Source organism: Heptranchias perlo, chromosome 18 (assembly GCF_035084215.1).
Source record: "Heptranchias perlo isolate sHepPer1 chromosome 18, sHepPer1.hap1, whole genome shotgun sequence".
NCBI classification, from domain to species: domain Eukaryota; kingdom Metazoa; phylum Chordata; class Chondrichthyes; order Hexanchiformes; family Hexanchidae; genus Heptranchias; species Heptranchias perlo.
Window position 1 is genome coordinate 8,580,193 of NC_090342.1, and position 16,384 is coordinate 8,596,576.

General features: G+C 41.9%; 1 protein-coding gene across 5 annotated transcripts in view; it reads left to right on the forward strand.

Annotated features, from left to right (window-relative positions):
* The first annotated feature begins 832 nt into the window (after positions 1-832).
* atp2b1a (ATPase plasma membrane Ca2+ transporting 1a) overlaps positions 833-16,384 on the forward strand; it is a 99,502-nt gene continuing 83,950 nt past the window's right edge. Inside the window, exon 1 of one of the 5 annotated variants that reach the window (XM_067999325.1) lies at positions 833-1,069. The gene's annotated coding sequence lies outside the window, so the exon portion shown is untranslated. Of the gene's footprint in view, positions 1,070-1,962; positions 2,076-3,094; positions 3,113-16,384 lie in introns of those variants that run through there. The other 4 variants (XM_067999326.1, XM_067999322.1, XM_067999323.1 and 1 more) reach the window with 4 other exon arrangements.

Genomic DNA, 16,384 nt, shown 5'->3' on the forward strand with positions numbered 1-16,384 from the left:
TGCTCGCTCGCGGGCTGTCAATCACTCCGCAGGGCGCGCGCGTGAAAAATCCAGGGATAGGTGCGAAGAAGGGCGGGGCCAGCAGTCCCCGCCGCCGCTCACGTCATGGAAACAATTACGTCAGACAGTCCCCGCCGCCGGGAGCCAGTCCCTCTCCCCCCCCCTCCTCCTCCTCCTCCTCAATCCCCTCCCCCCCTCCCTCCAATCTCTTTTCCTTTTCCATCCGGGTTTGATGTTGAGGAGGAGGAGGAGGAGGAGAGAAGGGCGGGACTTTGCTATCCTTCCAATGGCATGGCGGCCCTGCCGGTCACGTGACGCGGGCTAGGAGAGGTGGAAGGGAGCGAGCCCGAGCCGAAGCGAAGCAGCAAGGAGTGTGAGGGAGCGCGAGTAGTTGGCGCTCTAGGTCCCCCAGGCTTCCCTCGTCCACCTGTCTCAATAGGCCTTGCCCCCCCCCCTTCCTCTCTCTCTCCCTCTCCACCACCTTTATCACGACCCAGTGCCTCATTTATTTTTCATTCTATGTATATATATATATAGCTCCCAACCCTTTTTTTTCCCCCCCCCCTTGTTGGGTTTGTGGTGCGGCTTGGCTCTGTTACCGGGTGGCTCCGAAGCCCCTGTGTGTGTGTGTGGGGTTGGTGGGTGGGCGGGCTCGCTCGGAACCCGGGAGGGACTCCTTTTTTTTTTCCTCCCTCCCTTTTAGCCGAGCGGGGGGCGGGAAGTATTTTGAAGCGGCGGCTCGCGCTCGGCTGGAATGTGGCGCTAAACGGCCGCGGGCTCCGCTCTTTGCCTTTTTTTTTTGCGGGGGGGGGGGGGGGTGTTGTTTTTTCAAGGGAAGGGGCAAAGCAGCAGAACCCACGGCTGCTGGTCTGCCTGGGCGACGGTGGCACTGCTGGGCCGCGCTGACTTTGGCCGGCAGCCTTAAGAGGAAGAGGAGGAGGAGGAGGAGGAGGGAGGGTGGTTGGTGGAAGAAAGTAAAAGTTCTGTCAATAGGATTTCTCATTCGCCCCTCATCCTTTTCCACCTTTCTAGTCAGCTGCTTTGTTTACCCGAGGATTTTCTTCAGCAGGTAAGCCACCTTTTTAAATTTAATTTATCCTTGATTTTTTTTTTACTGCACGCGTTGAGAGCCTTGTGGAATGGGGGCCACTCGGGACTTTGGGTAGCCTCTTGAGCTCTTGCTGTGCATGCACCCATCAACTTTGCATAGACCCAGTATATAAATGCAGCCTGAGCTTAGCAGATCAGTGTAAATCGTTTGAGTTAATGATTGCAGGCTTCCACTCTCGGCTTTGTGTGCATTTTATATATTCCGATTAATTTCAGGTGCAATACACGTTGTTGTTTTCAGGTGCATTGCCAGTTAAAGCAAAAGAGCTCATTGACCTTGAATGAAATTGGTTCAGCTTCACCCACTCTGTCTGTCTCTCTGTCCCCGTCTCGTGTGGGATATAGTTTCATGTTCGGCCGCTGTGTGTTGTTGGAAGCGGAGCAACAGCGAAAGAATGAACGGGGTTCCCCGGCTCGCAGGTCTTTTAATAAACCAAGTTTTGACTTCCATCTGGTGGATCACTTGTGGCAGCAACTTGGGCGAAAATATAGCATTTATCATGAGCTTTCAAGACTTGTATTCTAGTGCAAGCAGTCTGTGAATGTATTGCAAAATCAGTCGAATTATGTAACTGAGGTGTATTTTAGGATGGGCTCAGCGTGCGCTTGGGCACAGTTAAGCAGTTGTGGACTTAAATTTTTTTCTATATATATATCTTATTTGAAACAGTTTGGTGTCTGTTACTGTGAATGCGATAGGGGTTGCCCCTATGGGGCTGGCTTAAAAACCCCCAACAAATGACAACACCCATATGATACCTGCGCTGGTTTCACATCCTCCTAATCATCCATCTTGTCCCAGCGTCTGTAATTATATCCGTATTTATAAGACGTAAGTTCCTTCATGAATCATCCCAGAGCAAGGCTGATGGCCTGATGCTAGTTCAGTATAAATGTTACGTTGTGTTGTAGCGGTGGTATACACGTATTGAGTTCCATTGATCAGTAATCGATCTCGTCGTGCGGTAAGTAATATGCCGATATAAATTTCAGTATTGTTACCCAGTTGTTTTGACGTGTACCTGATTAGCCACGACGGCACTGAGTACAGTATCTTAAGGTCCATTAGTTTTTTTTGTGGTAAAGTGATTATATAACGACCCATCGCATTCGGAAAGTACAATCTCCTCCTCCCCCCCCCCCCCCCCCCGGGTTCAACATGGTATTGAACTACACAAGGGCTTAAACAAGACTTTAATACTTTAGAGGTTCGGGTATATAGTTTAAGTACGGTTTTATGTAGCGCTGCTTTATGGTACAGAAAATGAGTTGCTGAGCTTATCGGCATTTCCAGATAAATTATAATGGTAGCCTCGCTTGCTGAGGAAGATGTGCCATCTAGAGAGTGGTGCTAGCATTTGTCATTTCCGAATAACTTGTAACAAATTGTAGCTTTCTGAGGAGGTGATACTGTTAATTGGCAGATCAGCCTCTGATTTATCACGAGATGGCTGGTGTGGGGAGCCTTAAGGGTGGGGGAATTGAATTTGGTGATGACTCAAGCGTTCAACAGCTTCTGCCTAAGTAGCACCGACTAGGTGCAAATGTTTCACCTTTAGCATTTGCAGTTCCAATTTATTAAGTTTAAAAGTGTACGGATATGTTTCCGCTAGTGGCTATACTACAGAGGGTGAGTTAATTTTAAAAACTTATAACTTGAAAAGAGTTAAATGCAGACACGTCAGACGTGTGCTATAAAATGTCGAGAAACTTGATTTTCACCAACTAGAGACGTCTGTTTCTGGTATTTAATCAAATCGGTGAGTCCAAAGCATAGAACAAGTTGATCTCCCAAGGCAGCAACTTTTGAGGTTCAGTCGTGTTTTGTTAGTTTAACTTATTTTCCATATCTGTCACTCTTCCACACCTCTAAATAATGACGTCGCCGTCAATACACTGCCGGAATGAGTGTTGCGCCACCACTCACTGATCGCACACTAGGACCATCTGGCTCCCAATGAAATCCACTTGTGAATTCATACATTGCAATAACAAAATAACGGTGAGTTTTTATGTAGAATGAAGTAAGTCGTATCCAGAAGAATGGCCATGCTGCATATATAATACCTAGCTTGATGTCCCACTTTTCCATTGGTGGGGTAAACTTAATTGTAATAAATTGACTGGCCTGTCGCTGATTGTGCTCGACTTTTTAGGATTAACTATCCATCAATAAAATGAGCAAATTTTGATGTGACCTTTTATGCTAAGATATGTCTAAGTTAGCATTCTCTATTGCATTTTTGGGGAGATATTGGTGGAGATATGTGGGAATGAACAATATCTCAGCACTTTTTAGGTTAAACTAATTTTACTGGCCTGACGCAAGTATTAGAATAAAGTCTAAAGGTACAGGCTAAACTGATAGCTGTAAATAGTTCATAGGCTTTTTTTGGTTTCCAAAATGTTAGTTGTGACCTTAATTTTTCAGATCAGCTAAAAATGTGGTATTAAAACTTCCTGTTTTCACAAGTAATGTGTTCAACTATAATTTGTGGAAAGGCAAATGTGCTAAAGTTTTAGACTATCTTTTTTTAAACTTGTACTTACAGGCTTTTTAAAAACCTATACTTCATGCATGGCCTGTTACTTCATCCTGTGTTCTGCAGGTTCTCATTTTATGATTGGTGTTATAAGCCTACATTTTGTTATCAATAGTTTTAGTAAGTTTTAAGGCAAATAGAACTTGTACTGAAAGTGGCTGCAGTTATCATTTGTGCCCACGTGTTAAGAAAACTAAACCATTAAGGTTTAAAAACTTCGGTTTAAAAAAAAAAGTTCAGACACTCCCTGCATATAGATAGATAGATTCCGAAAGCTGGTCTAAAATATGCTTGGATCAAGATTTCCATGACTGATTATTTAGAAATCTTAGGTCAATTAGTAGTTCAATCTAAACCAGTATGCAACTAAAGTTGTAAAGCATGCTGCTGTCTCCAGATGTGTGTTGAAAATGAAAGGGTGTTTGCAGAACATATGACCTGCTAAGTATCCTGTATTTGCACTAAATTGTGTATTTTAGTCAAATTTGTTTTGATTGCTTGATAAATTAGTATTTAAGCTAGCAAAGTGTGTATTTATCACTGGCAAAATCAGTGTAAAATTGTCTGGATTTTTTCTGCCCTCAATCCTTGTACAGAAATTGTTTTTATAGATGAACATGTAGAGCTGTATCTTGACTCCCACAAATGTGAATGGTACATGGTTACTGAAGAGATGTCCACACCAGTACATGCTTTAAGATCTCAACTGTAGTATTTAATATTCAGTTCTGGATAATTAATAAATGTAGTTTCAAGTCTTAAAGGATTATCTAACTGTTTATAAGTTGTTAAATGTCATGGTGTGCAGGTTCAAGAGGATCCCAAGCGTAGAGAAAGGAAATCCAGTTGTGGGAAATGTGTTATGGGTCTTTTTGAAGAACTGCAGTGACAACATAGTTGATCAATGAACACACATCGGTGGAAGCAGTACCATTGTTACATGGAGCATTCTTTTGTAGGCTTATCTTGTGTGGCAGGAGCATTTGTTAACTCAGTTCAAAGTAATATGACAGACTGTTGACTTTTAGAATGTTAGTGTTAATAAAGCTGCAGTATATCCAAATAAGTTCATAATACAACTGAATGCTTGCATATGAGCAGTGCTCCAAACTTGATCTGTTTATGTACAATACTTTTTGAGTAGAAACTGAGAACTTTTGAAGTGTGAAATGTGAACTGTCACTTGACTTTGCTCCAGCCCTGGTTCTAGACTCTGGCAGAAACTGCTACTTGAATGGGTGTAAATGTAAATATTTTTTTTAAAATCAAATTCTAATCGTGTTTGGATCAATTAATATTCTAGCATCCGCAGTATTTGCTTTTGAACAAGAACATTTACTCGGTGTTTGTCTAAGATTGCAATTTTAAAATTTGAAACTGGCGGTTAAATCCAGAGTTGCAGGAAAATGAACTGGCAAAAGCAATGTACTAGTAGTTTTCCTCTACTGTAGGATAGGGGTTCATTTCTGGAGAGGGGAGGAAGCAGCTTTTCGCATCCTCAAAGTGGGGAAATAGGATACAATCCTTACTTTACACACAGCAGCAACATCAAGCACTCCCAGGTACAGAATGGGTCAGATTATTCCATCCCAGCAAGAAATGATGCTCATGAAGTTGGAGTTGAGATGAAAATGTGATTCCTTTTATGACTTAATCCACAAGGTTGGCTGGTATAAGTGAAGTTTTGTGCAGTAGCTTTACTGGGAGCTGGATAAGTTCAGCTTTGCTTGAAACTCCTGCAGCTAACTAGTTTACTTATGATTTTTGGTGGTTCAGTAACTTTGGGCTAGTGCAGTGTTAGGCTTATTTAGCATATTGATACCAACACCTGTGGACTGTAACCACCAGTTGTTCACCTGCTACTGTGTGCTCAAAATACTCATGATGTAATTTGTGTTTTGAAGGAGAAAATGTATAATGCTGCATAGTTTTCACTGTTTAAGTGGTTGTGCTATGTAAAATTCACTTTAACCACGGTTCTAATGGCAGCACTGGTCTCACATAAGAAATGTGAGCAGGAGTTGGCCATACGGCCCCTCGAGCCTGCTCCACAATTCAATAAGATCATAGCTGATCTTCGACCTCAACTCCACTTTCCCACCCGATCCCCCATATTCCTTGATTCCCTTAGTGTCCAAAAATCTTATCTCTCTCTCAGTTTTGAATATACCTGACGACTGAGCATTCACAGCCGTCTGGGGTAGGGAATTCCAAAGGTTCACCACCCTCCTAAGTGAAGAAATTCCTCCCCATCTCAGTCCTAAATCACCCTCTCCTTATCCTGAGACTCTGTCCCCTAGTTCTAGACTCAGCCAGGGGAAACAGCCTCTCCGCATCGACCCTGTCAAGCCCTCTAAGAATTTTATACGTTTCGATGAGATCACCTCTTCTATACTCCAGAGAATATAGGCCCATCCTTAATCTGTCCTCATAGGACAACCCTCTCGTCCCAGGAATCAATCTGGTGAACCTTCATTGCACCGCCTCTAAGGCAAGCATATCTCCTTCCTTGGGTAAGACCAAAATTACACAGTACTGCAGGTATGATCTCATCAAAGCTCTGTGCAATTGTGGCAAGACTTGCTTACTTTTGTACTCCAGCCTCCTTTCAATAAAAGCCATTGTACCATTTGCCTTCCTAATTGCTTGCTGTACCTGCATGGTAACTCTGTTTTGTGGATAAGGACACCCAAATCAACACCAATGTTTACTAGTTTCTCACCATTTAAAAAAAATTCTGTTTTTCTATTCCTACTAAAGTGAATAACCTCACATTTCCCCACATTATACTCCATCTGCCACCTCGTGCTCACTTAACCTGTCTATATTCCTTTGCAGCCTGTGTCCTCCCAGCTTACATTTCCACCTACCTTTTTGTATCGTCAGCAAACTTGGATACATTACACCAGTCCCTTCATCTAAGTCATTAATATAGATTGTAAAGAGCTGAGGCTCCAGCACTGATCTTTGTGACACCCCACTAGTTAGTGTCTGCCAACCTGAAAATGCCCCGTTTATTCCTACTGTTTTCTGTTAACCAATTCTCTATCCATGATATATTACCGCAACCCCATGAGCCCTTATCTTGTGTAACAACCTCTTGTGTGGCACCTTATCAAATGCCTTTTGAAAGTCCTAATATACTACATCCACTGGTTTCCCCTTTATCTACTGTGCAAGTTACATCCTCAAAACTCTAAATTTGTCAAATATGATTTCCCTTTCATAAAACCACATGGACTCTGCCTAATCATATTATGATTTTAAGTGCCCTGATACCACTTCCTTAATGGATTCCAGCATTTTCCTAAAGACTGATGTCAGGCTAACTGGCCTGTAGTTCTGTTTCTTTTCTTTTCTCTCCCTCCTTTCTTGAATAGCGGTGTTACATTTGCTACCTTCCAATCCACTAGGACTGTTTTAGAATCTAGGGAATTTTGGAAGATCACAACCAATGCAGTTACCTTTTAGAACTTGCAGTTAATTCCTGCATGTCGTTTGTTCTACATTCTTCCCTGTTTAAAAGTGGATTGCAACCTATATTTGATTTACTAAATAAACACATTGGAATCTGAGTGAGTATGGAAAGGAAGTATGTTAAAATGTTACGTTCAACCAGAGCAGAGGGCTGTAGATGAATGTGAAACTTTGTCTGTTAGATGAACTGCATACTTCAGTATCCACTCATTCCTTGCACTTATTTAAATATTAAAGCTTCATTGAAAGTTGGGAAAGGCTAGTCCAATTCAACCAGCCATTCCTGGCTCCATCATCTGAGTCTGGCTCAGTGATGCAATTGAATAACCTGCTCAGTAAACGTGACCTTGTAGACTGGCACGAATGCACAGCTAGGATGGAGCAAAAGTGATCTGTGAAATTTAAACATCTTTGTTTTTTGACCGAATGAGTCACGTGGATAAAGCTGCTTGATGCATTCAGCTGTTTGAAGATTTGCAAGCAGTGATCACATTTAGGTTTTACATGCACTCCTTTTGTACTCAGTTTGTCAATTATGCTTAAGCCAGCATATTGGTGAAAGATAAATTATAGTCACGTTTCTCCAATTATACTAGGTACTTTATGGTGGCAGAATATTAAGCAGGAACTTTCAATGTTAAATCGCAGTGCTGCTGCCAAAGACAGGCCAACTCTCGGCAGTAGCACTGTAGTACACATAGTGATGCAGACCTCGGAGCTGTTTTTTCCTTGTGCTGCTGTGACAAGTAGATGCTGTCAACAGTACTGGATGTTGCAGGCTGACTTTCAGATGGTGGGTGGGTTTTCCATTGTGTGCTTGAATGGGCCACCTTTGAGCAGAAAATTTGTCGTGTGACTTAACCATGTGATCTTCCCCAGCCCCCGTGTTACGTCTGGTGCAATGAATTCTGGCATGAAATATAAATTTAATTCCGAGCCAAAACTGAGTGGATTCCCTTTGTTTAGTAGCTCTGAAATATAAATGGGGCATAAAATTTCAGAGCACAATGGATAGAATGCTGTGGAGCAATGTCTCTCCCTTTAGCCAGCCACTGGTTGTAGTGTTGGGCTATGTTTGTCCTAATTTCTGGAACTCCTTCCTGAAATCTCTCTGCCTCTCTCTCCTCCTTCTTGCCCCATTTTAAAACCTGATCTTTAACCAAGCTTTCAATAACCCTTCTGCCTCTTTTCCTGACATTTCCTTCCATCTACTTGTGAAATATGTACGGATGTTTCTTGGTATTAAAGGTGCAACGTAAATGCAAGTTGTCAGTTGAAATGAATCAGTTGAGTGAGGCAGCAAATTCTGATGACGAGTGAAAGATTGTACTAATGTGAAGTGATTGAGATAAAACCTAGCTGTGGTTTGTGCTGTTTTGACATTATACAGGAATGTTGCATAATTGGGAAGGCATTTTTAATTGAAGGAATGCATGTTGACATCAGGAGTTTGATACTCCTGCCGTAAGTGACACACTCTAATGAAGTGTGGAAACCTGAAGGCCCAACAACCTAAGACTTTTTTATATAGGCCTTTAAAGCTGCCGTCCACTTTCAATTTATAGTTAAAAGTGCGGAGCTGGATTCTTATTACCTTTATAACTGTGACTCGTGGGTTTCCGGCCTCAAGTGAATTAATTTGGACTGGCTGGTTTGAGCTCTTTCTGCCTTCAAACTGTGTGGTGCCTATTTAGTTGGGTGCTTTGGTTGCCGTTGTTTGACCCTTCCCTCACTGAAAACAATGGAAATTGTTTGAAGGAAAACCGGTCTCATTACTGTTTAAGATGGGTGCAGGATTACATTTTAGTTTAAAATAAGTTGTATTAACATGCTGATGCTGTTCAGTCAATGGAGTTGGTGTGAAAGGTGTCAAATTAGAAGAAACATGTTCTATATATTTCACATGCTGCATATTTTGTATTTGTACTTTCATGCAAATTGAAGCTATTTAGTAAAGCTGGAGTGCATTTTTTTTTGAGAAATACTCAAGGTTTTTACATTTCCTTCCTTTCCTGAATGCAATGACTGCAGCTCTACCTTGCCCAGGCTGCAATGAGTCACTTTTTGTGTTTGTGGGTGGTGACCATAGAAAGATCAGTCAAGACACATGTTACTGTTGTCTGAAGTGCACAACCATGTGCTCTACTTTGGTGGGAGGAGTCACTGGGTAGTAATGAGCAGGAGCTCTGCTTAGTATATTCTTCAACCCTCCACTAAAGCCCAGGTATGGCAGAATGCTTCTATTGATGCTCCACAGCACAGATGAGTGTCGTACCTGGAGACTTTCTGGTGTGCTTTGTGCCACATGTGATGCAGTTTAAACACTCAGCCATAATATGAATTTGGGTCTTGCTTTTCATCCAGACTTTTGTTGCTTTTGTAATGAAGGTAAGACACTTTCAAAATCTTTTTAATCTCCCTTTCTCCCCATACCCCCCAAATGTTTTGAGTTTTGTATCTTTTGTAGTGTTTTCCCAAACAGATGATCACTGACTGGGGTCCCAGTTGGTCTTCTCTTCAGCGACCTGTTTTAGGTGACTTCTGATGGCTCGGCTGTAATTGTTGGATCATCTGTGCTGAAGGAAGATATGACTGAAAGACTGCAGCATCACATAAAGGGAACATTAGCGGCGGAGGGAAACTAAAACACAATTTGTCAAGTTGAATGCTGAACTCATTTAGGATTTGAACATTTTTGATTTTAATATTGGCAAAAATAGCTGTAGTGTTGGCTTAGTGGGTCTGTTAGTTGCTAGAAGTATCCTGTTTAAGAATCTCAATCTATTTGCAACTTTTTGTTGGCTTTGTCAAAGCATGGAAAAAATGACAAATTCCACCAGAATAATCAATGAATTTTAAGAATTCAGAACGTTGAATTGTAAACTTGATTGTTTTTGATTCAGGGGTATTACAGCAGTCTCCATGGGCTTAATTTTTTTTTTTGGCTGATCTATAAAGGACTTCTCCTCTGTCCCGTGCTCAGTTCCCTAAAGCTAACATTTGTAACGTTGACTTGTGTGAAGGTTTTGAATTTACCGAGTGCAGACCTGATGCAGATCATATTCATTGCCATAAAGTTTCTATCTTGGAATCCTAACGTGAATTTGTTTTGGATTTTAAAAATGGCCATCAAAAACAGTTTGCAGATCAGTGCATGAAGTGTGTTGGGTTTGGCACTTGGTAGCTAACTTACTTTTTTAGTCAACAGGATTATTTTTAATACTTGCACAAAAAATAAATTCTAGGGGGATGAAATGACTTGCTGCTCAGCAGCCACTGGTGTCTATAGATGAGTCATAAACCTGAATCTGCTACTGGCATGTTTTTCATCCTCTGTTCATTAATAATTGAAGTGGATCAGTCCATATCATATTATATGATCCATCCACTGCTGTTAATGGACTTGACAACAGATGGAAAATTATTACACAAAAAACCTGATGTAAACAAAAATAATTTTGATTAGTTTGTAAATACTATGGCACAGACCCAATAGTCAGTCAAGTTGCTTTCCTGGTATAAAACGTGAGTCTTTCAACTTGGAAGTTAAACTGTAATTACAATGATAAACATGTAGCATATTTCTGTAAAGAATTGTTGTACTAAATATGTGTCCTTATAGTTGAGAGCTTGAGATGTGTGTAGAGTTTCCTGCTTTTTCCATTCATGTTTATTATATGAAAGCATTCTATTCATGGCCTGCTTTTACCCAAGCTAAACACATTAGAATCCTAACCACTGATACTTTTAGTTTTATGATTTAGTATAGATTGACACTGGATTCTTAACCATTTTACAGAGGGGAAGTAGAAAGAAAATCATGAGTGCAATGGGGAATGCTCCCAGGTTGGTCAAAGTTACGAAAGAGTAGAAGTCTAACTGATATTATAAATGACACTGTAGTGCTCAATGCTGACTCTGGCTGACCAAAGTAAATGTTTCATTTCCTTGTACTGACACATTTCACCTTGAGCACAACATATGTAAAGTTTTATTGCTTAGTACTGAAATGTTTTCCTGATGGAGTTATGTAATTTGTCGGCCCACTGCCATGTGTTGTGAAATAATTGAATGTTTGATTCTTTTCCAGGTTTTTAAAACTGAATTATAACATTGTTCCTAATGTGGTTTGATATTTTTAACCCAACTTGTCAACCTATGAAATTTGCTGAAATTGTGTGATTTACATATCTTTGGCACTCTTCTGGTATGTCAAGATAATCTACTGAAGACAAGACCGGATCAAAATGTGAAAAAAACTTGCAATATAAAATCAGTGAGCCAGACTAAGCAAATATACAAACCTTTATGGCATTTATTCCCCCCCCCCCCCCCCCCACCAACTTACATCTGAAATTGGTCACTCCTTTTTCTGCGCTCCCGCCCCCCCCCCCCCCCCCCAAAATCTGATTTACTTTTATAAAACTGAATTTCTAGGAAAAATATATGGTCGTCACAGGCTCTTTAAGTTGGCACCTGCAGCACTTTAGGAAACTCGTGATGAATGTTGCAGTGGACATTTTAAGTGTTAATGTTTCGTGCTGCTCCCCACATTTGGTGGGTGAGTGAAAGATAAATTATTTACAAGTCAATTGCTGATCTAAAAATGAGATTTTGCAAGTTATTTTCTGCAGAAAGCTAGCAACATAACTTGGAGACTGCATGTTCAGAATTTAATGGTAATGTTTTGGGTTTTGACTTTCAAATAGGGAAAGCTGTTTCAGGTTCCATTTTATAGCAATTAACACACTTCAGTTTTTTTGAATTGTACCAACATATGAAGTTGATTTTCCCATTCTGCTTCGAACTTAACCTTTGGATAAAATGTACTGAAGTGATGGTTTAGGTTTAACACTTCTTAATGATGGATGGAAAGCCAGCTGTCAAACATCAGTTACTTTTTTTTTGTTTTGCTGTGCACTAATGTCTGTCTGTCACCTGCGTGTTGCTCATGTTGCCCTCCAACAGGAATGGAGGTGGCAGGAAATCTTGTTTTGTATGAATCCTGGAGAAAAGGTCCAATGTATGTGGTTTTGCTGCCAGGGTAACTTAATTCCATTTCACTGCATTGAAGATTTATGATGTCCAAATCTTGAGTGGATTGTCAATTAAACTATTGAGTTTGTAGAACTTTTCAGGAAATATTAAAACAAAATTGAAGTTGGTGATCCTTCAAGAAACCATAAAGACTGAACCTTTTTTAGTTCTATTTTTATTCCTTTGTTGTGAAAAGGCCTACTCGATCAGAGTAACCAGGTGGGGTTCATTATTGAACATTGAGAAGGTGGTTCAACAAACAGTAACTGAGGTTTCAATTGCATAAATACTTTCCAAGAACCTCAGGTTATCCAGATCCCCTATCCAACAATTGGCTAGTTAGGGCAAGTAGATTGTAATTTGTGTCTAAGTCAGAACTATAGCATTTTTTATTCATTCATAGGATGTGGGAGTCACTGGCAAGGCCAGCATTTATTGCCCTTGATGGTGTACCGCTGCAGTCAGTGTGCTGAAGGTCCTTCCATGGTGCTGTTAGGGAGTTCCAGGATTTTGACCCAGCGACTATGATGGAACAGCAATATATTTCCAAGTCCGGATGGTGTACAACTTGGAGGGGAACGTCCAGGTGGTGGTCCTGTGTGCCTGCTGCCCTTGTCCTTCTAGGTGGTAGAGGTCATGGGTTTGGGAGGTGCTGTCAAAGAAGCCTTGCCTAGTTGCTGCAGTGCATCCTCTGTATGGTACACACTGCAGCCACAGTGTGCCAGTGGTGAAGGGAGTGAATGTTTAGGGTGGTGGATGGGGTGCCAGTCAAGCAGGCTGCTTTGTCCTGGATGGTGTCGAGCTTCTTCAGTGGAGGTGGTCGTTGCCTGGCACTTAAGCGGCAAGTAATTTGCACCACACATCAGCCCAAGCCTGGATGTTGTCCAGGTCTTGCTGCATGCGGGCAGAGTGCTTCATTATCTGAGGGGTTGCAAATAGAACTGAACACTACAATAGTCAGCGAACATTCCCACTTCTGACCTTGTGATGGGAAGGTCTTTGAAGCAGCTGAAGATGGTTGGGCCTAGGACACTGACCTGAGGAGCTCCTGCAGCAGTGTCCTGGGGCTGAGATGATTGGCTGCCAACAACTACCATCTTCCTTGGTGCTAGGTATGACTTCAGCCAATGGAGTTTGCCCCCTGATTCCCATTTATTTCAGTTTTACTAGGGCTCCTTGATGTCACACTCTGTCAAGGGCAGTCACTCAACCTCACCTGGAATTCAGCTCTTGTCTATGTTTGGACCAAGGTTGTAATCAGCTGAGTGGTCCTGGCAGAACCCAAACTGAGCAATGGTGAGTAAGTGTTGCTTGATAGCACTGTCGACGACACCTTCCATCACTTTGCTGATTGAGAGTAGACTGAGGGGGTGGTAATTGGCGGGATTGGATTTGTCCTGAGTTTAGCCATAAACTAGATATTGAGTAAAGTTGAACTCTTGCATTACCTGTAGAAAGTAGCACCTCCTGTAGTTAAAGGTGTAAGGTGGTAGAATATAAGACCACAGTAAAATGGTGTAGAAATCAGTGGGATTGAAAGTAATGACTATTCCTGCTGGGGCTGGTAGATTTGAGGGGATTGCTGCTGTTTTGTCTACCGTTGAACTGAATTATCCCAATGTTATGGCCGTTTGATTCAGGCAGGACTGAATAAAGGGAGCCTTTCTTCTTGCCTTCAGAGTTGCAACGGGCTTCTGGTGGAGCTAGCAGATCATTGGGCTTTTAGCCAAGAAAGCATTCACCCCAGTCAGAGCCTCTGTCTTAGGCTGGTATTAAGTCAGTACCAAAAAATAAATAAACTGATCTACCCCTTCAATGCTTAAGGAATGGGACAGGACATGAAACCAGGTAGTCAGGATGATCTGACTAGCTGGGGTAGTATGTGTTTAGAAGAAGAAACCAACTAGAATTCAAACTTAAGCCAGTCATTCTCATTGCAGCCGTTGCCCTCCTTCATAGGTAACCGAAGTCCTTTGTATCCTATCAACCTCTAAGCAGTCAAGTCAAAAATTTGTAGAGGAGAAATTAAGGTTGCAGCTTTGTTGAACTGAAAGTGATGGTGCTGCCTCCTTTATGTTAGCTAGGGAATCATAGAAAATAGGAGCAAGAGTAGACCATTTCGGGCCTGCTCCGCCATTCAAAATGATTATGGCTGATCGTCTAACTCGGTACCCTGTTCTTTTTCCCCATATCCCTTGATCCCTTTAGCATTAAGAAACATATCTATCTCCTTCAATATATTTAATGACTCTGCCTTCTGTGGTAGAGAATTCCACAGGTTCACCGCCCTCCGAGCGAAGAAATTTCTCCTCCTGGTTCTAAATGGCATACCTCGTATCCGGAGACTGTGACCCCTGGTTCTGGACTCCCCATCCATTGGGAACATCCTTCTTGCATCTAGTCTGTCTAGTCCTGTTAGAATTTTATGTTTTGATGAGATCACCTCTCATTCTTCTAAACTCTAGTGAATATAGCTCTAGTCGACCCATCTCTCCTCATAGGTCAGTCCTGCCATCCCAGAAATCAGTCTGGTAAACCTTCGTTGCGCTCCCTCCATGGCAAGGACATCCTTCCTCTGATGAGACCAAAACTGCACACAATACTCCAGATGTGGCCTCAAGGCCCTGTACAACAGTAAGACATCCCTGTTCCTGTACTCAAATCCTCTTGCAATGAACGCCAACAAACCATTCGCCTTCCTAACTGCTTGCTGCACCTGAAAGTCACTGAAAGCGAGCAAGTGTACAAGGACACCCAGGTCTCGTTGCACCTCCCCTTTTCCCAATCATCACCATTCTGATAATCTGCCTTTGTTTTTACAACCAAAGTGGATAACCTCACATTTATCCATGTTATACTGCATCTGCCATGTTCTTGCCCACTCGCCCAATTTGTCTAAATCACATTGGAGCCTCTTTGCATCCTCCTCACAGCTCACATTCCACCTCAGCTTTGTGTCGTAGAGGTAGTTAAAATGAAATCAATATTTGCCACAAGGCAGCCTTATACTTTTCGAATAGTGCCATGGGATTTTTCAATGTCCACATGAACAGGCAGGTGAGGCCTCCATTAAATCTCATCTCAGAGCTCTTCTGCCAATATTGGATGCTGTATTGCACTGAATTGTCATCTTTGTGTTAAAGCTACAAGGGAAGATGTGCACACCCATCGTAATGAACTATAGTGAATGAGCTTCTGACCTACAGGTACAGTTTGCATATTGGGGGCGGGGTGGTCCACAGAACTTTTTGTAGGAAGGAGAAAGATTCATGAAATAGCTATGGATGTTTATGTCCCACACATATATACACCGCCCCCCCCAAAAAGTCAGCCTTGCCAAATCAAGTCACTCGTACTGGACAAAAACTTTTTGGGGGAAATTGTAACACTTGGGAGTCTATAGGGTGTCAGCCTTGCCTCAGTGGCAGCATTCAGTCTGAGTATGAATTCGAGACTTGAACCCATAATCTAGGTTTACACTTAAATGCAGTACAAAGGAAGTACTGCATTGTTGGAGATGGCGTATTTCAGATGAGAGGTTAAATCAAGGCCCCGACTGCCCTCTTAGGTGGATGCAAAAGATCCCCATGGCACTTTTCGGAGAAGAGCAAAGGACTTCTTCGTGTCCTGGTCAACGTTTATATCTCAACGAACATCATAAACAAATTAGTCCTGCTGTTAGTTGGACCTTCTGGGCAAATTGTCTGCCATGTTGCCCTACATTTCAACGGTGACTACACTTCAAAAGTACTTAATTGGCTGTGCAGGCTTTTGGAATGTCCTGAAGCTGTGAAAGGTACTTTAGATAAATGCAAAGTTAATTTGTTTGTTTCTATTTGTGATGCTATTTCCCTCCATCTTCTGTACGAAATTGTACTTCACCTTGTCCAGGCTTGACTACAAATACAGGAGAATCAGGGTTGGGTTGTTGAACCAATAGACAGTACTGGCTCTCTCTACATCTTCCATTTATATACCATCTGTAAATGTAGAAAAATATGCCATCGCACTTCAGAGGCATAATCAAAATGAGGTTGCTGAGCCAGAGGAGGATGTGAGTTTTAAGGAGGGGCGATGAGGAATGTGGAAAGGCAGAGTTGGTTTAGGGAGGGAATTCCAGAACATGGGGCCTAGCCAGCTGCCAATTGTCAATTTACTCATCTTTTATTCAGAACTAGATGTGGCCTTCCTGTCAAATTGTAGCTTCTAACTCATTG